The sequence below is a fragment of the Hippocampus bargibanti genome, linkage group LG03 (assembly GCF_051943395.1).
Source record: "Hippocampus bargibanti isolate YZ-2025 linkage group LG03, ASM5194339v1, whole genome shotgun sequence".
NCBI classification, from domain to species: Eukaryota; Metazoa; Chordata; class Actinopteri; order Syngnathiformes; family Syngnathidae; genus Hippocampus; species Hippocampus bargibanti.
This window is the reverse complement of record NC_142736.1, coordinates 31213469-31224303: the sequence shown is the minus strand read 5'-3', so window position 1 is coordinate 31224303 and position 10835 is coordinate 31213469. Positions and strand designations below refer to the sequence as shown.

At 41.2% G+C, this 10835-nt stretch overlaps 1 protein-coding gene across 2 annotated transcripts in view; it reads left to right on the top strand.

Moving 5' to 3' along the window:
- Nucleotides 1-1292: 1292 nt before the first annotated feature.
- The window catches only part of cskl (c-src tyrosine kinase-like), a 33779-nt gene continuing 24236 nt past the window's right edge, over nt 1293-10835 (top strand). For both annotated transcript variants that reach the window (XM_088993071.1, XM_088993070.1), the window contains exon 1: nt 1293-1540. The gene's annotated coding sequence lies outside the window, so the exon portion shown is untranslated. The remainder of the gene's footprint in view (nt 1541-10835) is intronic.

The following is a 10835-nucleotide window of genomic DNA, read 5'->3' as shown; positions in this document are numbered from 1 at the left end:
CGTGCCAGCGTTCACTCTACCCGGAAGTATAAGGCTGGATTGACCCTCTAATGGTTACATTAAGGTTGACTCCTAAAAATTGTCATATTAAAAATGCAACGTGATCATCTTAACATCTACAAGTAGTATGTTAATTGTATTTTTATTTTAAATAGGTGGATCACATAAATACAAACAAAGTCCTGCTTCCAGTACGTTGTCCTCACGTCTACTGGCTAGAGTTTATTGATGACAGACGAGGTTTGTAAGATAAACGGCATCAACACAAGTGGTCATTATCACAGAGCAATTGCATCAAAATAAATAAATACAGATATAAAATTGTCTTCCTGGACATAATAAATATTGCACAGAATTAAATGAGCCTCTTGGAGGGAATGTGCGCATGGACTACGCGTTAAAGAGAAATGCTGTCCTCTCGTGGATAATCTACAACATAACACAATTCGAGAAATCAGAAAGTTGTTGACCGCAAACTGCTTTAGCGTGTCTGAAAATTGCCCTGCTCCAGCTATCTATTTTATTTTTAGCTATCTATTCATTTTGCGTTTAATCTTGATAGTCTTCTCAAATTTCTGAAGTCCCACATAAAAGCATAAAATCTAGCTAGTAGGGATGTGAAAACGTTTTTCAATAATAATTCATCAGACATTTTCTAATACTATGTTAAACTTCATTTAAATAGCTTGATGTATAGATTATTGTTCTGTGACAAATAATAAGGAAATAATTGAATTTTTAATTTTCGAAATATGATTAGATTTTCTGCCTGTAATTACAGTTAAAAAATGAAAATCTGTGACCCCGTTCTTTATTATAGTTGAACATAACTTTCTTAATTTTGTTAACGAGTAAGGTACCATTGGAAAGCTTTTGAAATTCCAAACAAGAACAGGTAACACAAGAAATTTGATTCATTCAAACTATAAATTAGCAAATATCAACGATCGATCGAATCCTGGCAGATTTTCGTCAGAAATCAAAAATGGCTGTCACTGATATTCTACCACTTTCATGAATTATAAAAATACAACTTACTCACCTTTATAAACTGTAGTGTTAGCAAAAAGAGCGTAACTTCAGTCACCCCCCCCCCTATCGGGTAATGGTTTTCATTCCTGGAATGACGCATACCTTGACAACGAGTCATTTTATCCAGTCTTCAAAAACCATTTAGGAGTAACAAGTCGACCATCGGTTGATTTTGCCTGTTGTGTTCGCCGCTGGGTTGTGCTCGCCGACCGTGAAGCCGAGCCATATGCCGATGGTCCCGCTGCGCATGCGCGGAGACCATTTCCTCCCTGCAAGCAGAAGGCCCTTCTCTCTCGTTGCCTTTGCTGCCACACGTCCACACGCAGCTATACAAATAAACACACATGATCGACAGGGCGCAAACTGCCGTCAAGTCCACGCAGCGTTTTGGGGATTGTCGACAACTCGAACCGCAGCAGCCCAACCCGGATGCTCCCCGTCGCAGTCACCCCCATGGACCACCGTCGCTAGTTTGTCGCAGCCCGCTTGGTCGACGCTTTTTCTCGGGGTGAGTTAGCCTCTTTTGTAGCCTCTGTGGGGGGGGGGGGTGTTTTCGTCTTTCTGTGTTTGATTTCGCTCGTCGTAGCATCCGCGGCTAATTGGACAACGAAAAAAAAAACAAGAGCTGTCGTTTAGTTTGTGTAAGGCATTGTCATGTTGTGATTTACTTGTTTATTAGCTGCATGTTGCTAACGCCTAACCTACAACAGCACGTTACCGTTAGCCGCTAGCCCAACACACAATGTAATTGCAATGAGAGGATGCTCTCATATACTCTCTATCTCTCATTATGTCATGTTGCTTAACGTCAATACATTTAAATAAGGCGATTTTTTTTGCGTTGACGTTGGCTAACAACGCCCACTGCCAGTTTTGAACCGGAGGACACCCACCAATATGCGTCTTTGATTCCAATATCGGACTATGCTCGCTTTAGGCTTTTGTGATCTGCACACCAGTTGTGACAGGATATTCGTTGCATTCGTTTGAATAGAATGACGATAGGTAGGAGCTGCCGGAAGAACCATTTTGGTAAGGCGTTGTGTGAAATGCAATCATTGTTGGTTAATACGGCCGCTGTTTTATTTTTAAACGCGCGGGATTGTGCAAATAAGAAGACTAATACTCGATGAGAGTTCTGTCCGATAACGGAACCCTAAGTAGTTACCCACCTTCTTTCATTACTGAAAGTCTGCATTGTTGCATATTTCAAAACGTGCAAAAGATGGGATTGTCAGTTTTATCCCAAACATTGCCATCTCGGGTTAAGATTGCTTTCGATGCTGTTTACTGTTTAAAGAACTTGATTCGCTGTAGCTTTTTTTGGCTTTGTTTGCCAGTCGCTTTCCCTGCCGACTGTGCTTTCAAGCCACCATTGGTGCATACCTTTGCAAGCCGGGGCACGACCACCTTCGGCAGACTTCTCAGCTCCAACCACAAGGGGAGGAGGGGCCCTTGTGCTTAGCCCAACTAATTTTTGCTGCCTTTACTCACACGAGTGTGGATTTCAATCAACACAAATGTACTGTACACCTTTTGGGGGGGGGAGCTAAAAATAAAACTATGGCTATCCCAAGAAAGTAGTGTAATGCCCTACATCTTTAATTGGATTGGATTGATTGGATTTGCCTTTATTCGTCTCGCAGTGGAGAAATTTACACACAGCAGCAAATTGATGTTACTTCTTGCAAAAGGGTGCAGCCAGAAGATTTAAATCACCCCTGAATCGCAAAAAGCTGTTTAATGTTGGTGGATAAAAATTCTTTAAACGTGGGGGGGGGTGACTGAGAGCTGTGTAGATGTGAATACATTATTGACAAGTGCCAAAATTGTTGACAGAAGCCCATATTTCACTGAAAGGCGTATGTGTGCACGTCGAGAATGCATTTTTTTTGTCTTGGTTCATTCATTGTTGCAACAATCAAAATTTGAACGTATTAAAATGGTTTTTTTTTATGATAAGAACAAAAAAAAACTACGTGGCTGCATCCTGCGACTTTTATCATGTCACATTCATGCTACGTTGAAACACTTACTTCGCTCCATATGTCGATTCTTCACTCCGCTCCCGACGTGATTGACGCGCAGCAAATGAGGCGTTTCAAAAAGCCTCGCCCGAACACATTTGAAGGGGAAATGTGTATCACCGCGTGGCAATTTTTATTCATTTTGTTTGTCAGTTTGGATCCGAGCTTTGTTTCTCTGCTCCGCTACACCGCACAGACTTCATTGACATGCGTAGTGGAGGATTTTTTTTTTTTTTTGCAAACAAGGTGAATCCACGAGCTTGTCCATCATTCCACCGTACAAACTTAGGCCACCGTACAAACCGTACAAACTTAGGCGCACGATGGGATTGGCGTTTTCAAAGAAGATTCACGTAAAGAAAACAAAAGCCTTAATTTGCACGCTGGGCAAGTAGTTGGTAATGGGGGGAGGGGGGGAAGACACGCTGTGGCGATGTGTGTGTCATCTCGGGCCAAACTATTGGGCCTAAATGAACGCGTTCTTTGTGTTGAGGTCAGCAGACGTTGGCAGGGCTTCAAATTGGTGTTGAGCGTCCCCACAGAGGATCCATTACCCCCTTGCTGAACACCTAAGACAGACCGCGGGGGCTGCTCCAGGTGGATTTTCAAGGAGAACGTTCCGTTCATTGCAATTGAAAACTTTTCTGAGATGTCGCTCGCTGCCTTTGGGTTATCAGTTTGGGGTGTGACATGAATAGAGCGACTTTTACAATGTGAACAGACTATCCCGGCTGCCATCGGGCAGGACATTCAATAAATGCACAATGAAAACAAACATGCAAATTATGTTGAAATAAAATAGTTGTCTCATTCCTTTTTAAATTAAAATTTTACTGAGCAGCCCAAAAACCGAAATTGAGTTTTGCAATTTGTCTTTCAACTTTCCATCTTATCCCGATTTGAATAGTGTGCCTAGTGCACAGGTGTCAAAGTCAAGGAACGGGGGCCAAATCTGGCCCACCACATCATTTTATTCGGCCTGCGAAAGCAAATCAAACGTGTGAAATTTCATGACGCTTGCTAAAGTCTGAACCAAAATTTCTAATTGCCGTATATCAACCACAAAATTATTTTTAACTTCAAATTCGAAAACTAGTTATTCATTCATTTGTTGTGTGCTATATATATATATATATATATATATATATATATATATATATATATATATATATATATATATATATAATATCTCGTGATATCGATATCGGATATATCGATAGTCCCGGTTATATCGATACTATTTCTATGCACGCACGGAGAAAATTACATATGCAAACAGGGTCGGATATATCGATAGTCCCGGTTATATCAATATTTTTTCGGACTCCCTTGAATATCGATATAATGAGACTTTACTGTATATATAAATATATAAATATGTTGAGGTCCTTGAACATTCTAATTAATGGCTTCCCCAAATTCATAACAGCCCCTGGGAGGAAACCGTAACTACAATTACTTTGGCCCAGTGTATATGCCGGGAACCAGTTTCACTTGAACCGCTTAGGCGGCCATTTTAATGTTTACATGTTGTGTTTAGGCGCATCATTTGTGTGAGTCTTTAGAGTTGTTCAGGTTGGCAAGGTCGGGAAGTTTTCATTTTGACTGAAAATTTCGCCAGCTGTGGGTACATACTTGTGAGACGATTTTCGGAGATGTCCGACTGAAAAAGTTCGTATTGTCCGTATGTGGGCGGAGCTTGGCGTCAAAATTATTAGATTGTTTTTGAGCAGTCGACATGGAAGTGGGATGGCCGCCGCAGCCTTCTGTTTTGCCGAATATTGAATACATTATCCAGGCAATTTACCCTTTTGTTTACATTCTTGTGTACGTGGGCACCCAAAAGCCTTGATTTTCTTCAAATGATTACCCATACGTCTTAAATACAGGTGCGCCTTATATGTATTTTTTTTACACATTATATTTGGAAAACTGTTTTCATTCATTGAAGGAGTGCCTTATAGTCCGCTGCGGTGGAAAAAGTTTGAAAACACATCATTCATTTGGGGTGCGCCTTATACACCAGAAAATACGATAATTATGATTTATGGTTTTGTATAATTTGGAATAACTTAAACGCATCGCCTTGCCTGGTACTGTTCAGAAGTGCACTTTGGTGTCACAATGTCGTGCTTTCTGCTGATCACTCACAGTGCCCCCCTCCAATCCCCTACTCAAGACCTTAATGGCCGTGTCCCCCCCTCTCATCATGCGGTAGAATGGCGCCATTGTGGCAGCCATCTTGGGCGCAAACTCGCCTCAGCCTCCCTCCATCTGTGCCAGCGTCTGGTCAGTTCCATCCCTCCTCTGGTCCCCTCCATCTTGACGGCGGCGAGGGCTTCTTCTTTCACGCCTGCTGGCGAGCATGTTCAGCAGAGCAACTAGCCGCAGAGAATTCCGAGAGAATCGTGACACATGCCTGTTTCCAACTCACCTCTTCGAAATGTTTCCATCGAGACGGTTTAGAATATTCGTCAACTTTTATTGCCCTTCCTAAAGCGTTATACTAGCAAGGATGTCAAAGTCATTTTTTTTTTTTTTTTGCAGCGGGCCACGTTGTAGTTATGGTTTCCTCTCGGGGGAACGTTATTTATTTGGGGAAGCCATTAGACTGTACGCAATAACTAGTTTTCAAATTTGAAGTAAAAAAGAATGATTGTTTTTGTGCGTTATATGGGACAATTTGAACTTTGGATTCAGACTTCAGCAAGCATCATGGGATTTCATTTGCTTTCATGGACCGAATAAAATGATGTGGCGGGCAAGATTTGGCCCCGGGGCCTTGACTTTGACACCTGTAACGGTTACAGACATAAAATTAATACGATCAGATAAGATAAGAAAACTATTGTCTGTCACAATGGGGAAATGTTTAATTTACAGCAACAAAATTAGAAAAGAACGTAGAAAACAAAAAGTATATGAATCTAAATTCTAAATATAAGCACAGTAACTCATTCACTGCCAGACATGTGCAAAAATGTGTCCACTGTAGTGCCAGGGTTGTTGTGATTTTCACAGAATATTGAATTTTAGGACGACATAAACATTCAGTGCAGCATAAGAAACCTGAGAGTCTCTTCTTTCATCAGAAAAAAATTAATTCCGAAATGATATGGATCTGGAGTTATATGAGCTTGAAATGAGGGCGGGCTGACCAAAATACAATGCAATACATACATATTGGCTTATATAGCGCTTTAACAACAGTTGAAGCTGCAACAAAAGGCTAACATGGGAAAAATGGAAATGCTGCCCGCTTGCGGAAGGGAAAAAAACATTGCCAGAGGCCATGGCCAGCGCTTTATCGGCACCCAAACAAGAAAAAACAAAACCCGAACAAATTTGAGAATGGCGCTCTGTCATATTTTGTGGGCCGAAGGGTTTTTCCATCATAGCTGTTAGCTTAGCTAGCATCCTGTTGCCCACCTCCTCATAATAATACAATACATTAAAATATAATATAATATAAAATAATATAATACAGTGAGACCTCAACTTACAAACACCTCAACTTACAAACTTTTTGTCTTACAAACGTCAAATTTATGAAAACTAAACCTTATAATAAGCACTATTTTCATAATACACACCCACCACGGCTGGCGGAGTGATCTTCGGCTGAAGCACACGACCGAACAGCACCAGAGGTTAAGTCACCAACAGTCCTTATGGAAGGTGACTCTCCTTCCATAAGCCATCAACGACCATCAAAAAGGTAAATAAAACTTCATTTTACAGCACAGTTTATTTCTTTAATTACAGTCCTCACGTAATGCGCCTCTCTTTCCAAACAGCAATTCCCTTTGACCTTCGACAAGCAATAAATGACCATCACAAATGTAAATAAAGTGACTTTGTGATACAATGCAGTGTATTTCTTTCATTACAATACAATAGTACATTGTTTATACATAGAATAAGGTATGTTGTGTGTAGTTTTAAGGCTTATTTAGTTGAAAAGTATATTTTATGGAAACCCGGGAACGGATTATTATTAATGGTTTCCTATGGGAATTATTTTTTGAGATACACACTTTTCGCCTTACACACTCTGTCTGGGAACCAATTAAGTTCGTAAGTTGAGGTCTCACTGTATAATATAATATAAATAATAATCATAATATTCACCTGTTTACCAAATGTCTAAAACCTCTATAATCGATTTACGCCCCCCCCCCCCCCCCCCTAATCCCCATTGCAGCGTACAGATCGAGCTTGCATCAGCACATGGCATGTGCATGATGTCACACCGAGTGCGTACTCAAGCTTGTTTGAGTTTGATTGTCGTTATGGGGGAAACATTCAATCACTTCCTCATTTCTGCTCGAGTCGCCTTTTCCACTCATTCGGTTTTATCGTGGAATTTTATGATCGGCCGTTATGTCTTCCTTCTTCATTCACGGAGACCACAATTTACTACACATTCACGTTATGGCCATTGTGAACATGTGATACTCACGCTTTTTGAGAAAAGTGCATTCCACTTTTCGACACGGCGACAAAATAATCCTTTGCGGTGAATCTTTATTGGTCTCGGAGTGGAGAAATTGACATTTTAGGACGACGTTTGGTGCACATTCCACTATGACGTCTCTGATCCACTGTTGAAAAGGACGCTTTGATCCTCTCCTCTTTCATCTAGAACTGCTTCATGTCACAAAGAGGGTATAGCATGTTCTGAAGAATGAATAACTCTGTGTCTTTGTGTTGTCATATTGTTTATTTGGTTTTTTTTAATCTGTTACTTGAGTCAACGTGTGTGGCTGCCGCTGCTCACCCGCAGAAAAAAAAATATCCCGTGACTGTAAATTGGCCTTGAGAGTTTTGAAAGGCGCTTATAAATGAAATGTATTATTGTTATTATTAATCCTCTCACATGAATTTGCTTCTTTTGAAAACGATTTTCAAACAGAGGATGTTTTAGGCAGTTTCTCTCCCGGATAATTAGGTTACATTTTCTAAACGTAGCCCGTGAAAAGGAACGCCTGGCCTAAATTCGCTTCATCTCAAGGGGAAAAAAAAAATCATTTTCATCTAATGCACATTTTTGGGAGCCAAACATTTTTTTTATGTCAAGGTCCTCTGAAACATTTTTTTTGTTTGTGAGCTGCAAAAATTAACTTCACAAAGAACCGAAATCATCTGGTCCGACGCAGTCAGTGATGGAATATAGATTCACTTCCTGGATGCAAGTGAATATACCTGCTCGCTATTTCACTTCCTGTTTCCTAAGCGTCCGTGAGAAAGCAAATATGTAGTCCCCGGAATGGCAACGAGTGCCTCTCACCGCTCGCTGGCACACAAAGATGAATCATTTACGAGCCTGGCATAGCGCGATGCAAATTCTTTCTATTATTTACGACTGGCACCAAATCTGACACATGACTGCTGATAACGTGAGCGCTCGGTAGATGCCCGCCAATCCATGCTCCTCGCTATCTAAAAACCACACTTCCGTTTTTTTCCCCTTTCAAAATAGTAGCCACTGTTCAAAAGAAGTGATATAATAATAATAATAATAATAATAATAATAATAAATTTCATTTACAACCACCTTTCAAAACTCTCAAGGTCACTTTACAGTCACAGGATAAGTTTTTCTGAGGGTGAGCGGCGGCAGCCACATGCGCCAGCGTTCACTCAACCAGGAAAGCCTCAAATAAATAGAAATTTAGCGAGCTCTTAGATAACTAATAGATAGCTAGCTAATAGATAGCAAATATATAGACAGCTAAATTCGGGAATGTCGCTCTACATCATATTTTCAATTCCCAAATAAATTCTTGATCGACAGCGAATGAGTTCATGTGAGCTGATCTGTGCATTGGGCGCATACACAGGACTTTGGGATCTGGAAGTTGCTTGAAAGTGTCGAATCTTCCCCCGGCCCGCTGCCAATCATCAGGGGAAATAAACTGGTCAGATGTTTTTTTTCTCCGTCTCACAGGTCAGCCACATTTGATAAACTAATGATTTTGTTTTTGTTTCACATCGCATTCCGCACCCCATGACAAATGAACCATCTCGTTACTCTCATTTACCAGTTTTACGAATGTCCCGCTCCTCCGACAGCGAGTCACGATGTAGATGTTTCTCCGTGGTGTCACTTGGTGTTGAATGCGTCTCTTTATTAAAAGAAATTCGCAGGGCTGACATATTGTGCCCGCAACCCGCCGCCAATGACGCTCTTTGTGTCTCAGCTTGCATGCGCTTTGCACCCCCCCCCTCTTCCCCCCCCCGGGCTTCAATGGAAGGCTTGTCATGTGTTGCTAGCACACGAGATGAGCATCCAATGCAGTACCCAATGTCCTTTTGTCAGACTGTCCACCTCGATGCCGTGTCCATGTGTGTCCAGGTTGGAATATTTGAGCTGAGAAATTTGACGCCTTAAGAGTGGAATTGATATCCCAACCTTGGAAGAAACACACGTGAGAAATATACCGTATTTTCCGGTGTGTAAGGCACACCCAAATGCCTTCGTTTTCTTCAAAAGCTGACCATGCGCCATATCCGCGGGTGCGCCTTATATGTGAAGTAATATTGAGCCACAACAGGTCTCGCAAGTACTGTCAGCAGCCATTGACTCCATTTTCCCACGTAAAGGTAGTGCACAAACCGAGCATCTACTGTAGCGCCTTATAATGTGGTGTCCCTTATATTTGGAAAACGTTTATATTTTTATATATTATATTTGGAAAACATTTTTAATTCAGTGAAGGTGCGCATTATAGTCCGGTGCGCCTTATATATGGAACAGGTTTGAAAATGCACAATTCTTTGGAGGTGCGCCTTATACTCCGGCGCACCTTATAAATAGAAAAGGTTTGAAAATACTCCATTTGTTGAGGGTGCGCCTTATATCCGGTGCGCCTCACATACGGGAAAAGTGTGAAAATACACGAGTCATTGAGGGGTGCGCCTTAGACTCCGGTGCGCCTTATATATGGAAATAGTTTAAAAACACACCATTCGTTGAGGGTGCCCTTTATATCCGGTGCACCTTATACAGTAAAGTCTCGTTATATCGATATCGGATATATCGATAGTCCTGGTTATATCGATACTATTTCTATGCACGCACGGAGAAAGTTACATGCAAACAGGGTCGGATATATCGATAGTCCCGGTTATATCGATATTTTTTCGGACTCCCTTGAATATCGATATAACGAGACTTTACTGTATATGGAAAAAGTTTGTAAATACATCCTTCGTTTAGGGTGCGCCTTATATCTGGTGCGGCTCACATATGGAAAAAGTTTGAAAATACACCATTCATTGGGGGTGCGACTTATACTCCGGTGCGCCTTATACATGGAAAAAGTTTGAAAATACACGATTCATTGGGGGTGTACCTGATACTCCGGTGTGCCTTATATATGGAAAAAGTTTGAACATACGCCATTCGTTGAGGGTGCGCATTATAGTCCGGTGCGCTTTATATATGGAAAAAGTTACAAAATACACCATTCATTGGGGGTGCGCCTCATAATCGGGTGCGCCTTATATATGGAGAAAGTTTAAAAATACACCATTCCTTCAGGGTGCGCCTTATAGTCGGTGCGCCTCACATACGGAAAGTTTGAAAATGCACCATTCATTTGGTGTGCGCCTCATAATCCGGTGTGCCTTATACATGGAAAAAGTTTGAAAATACACCATTCATTGGGGGTGCGATTTATACTCCGGTGCGCCTTATACATGGAAAAAGTTTGAAAATACACCATTCATTGGGGGTGTGCCTCATAATTCGGTGCGCCTTATATATGAGAA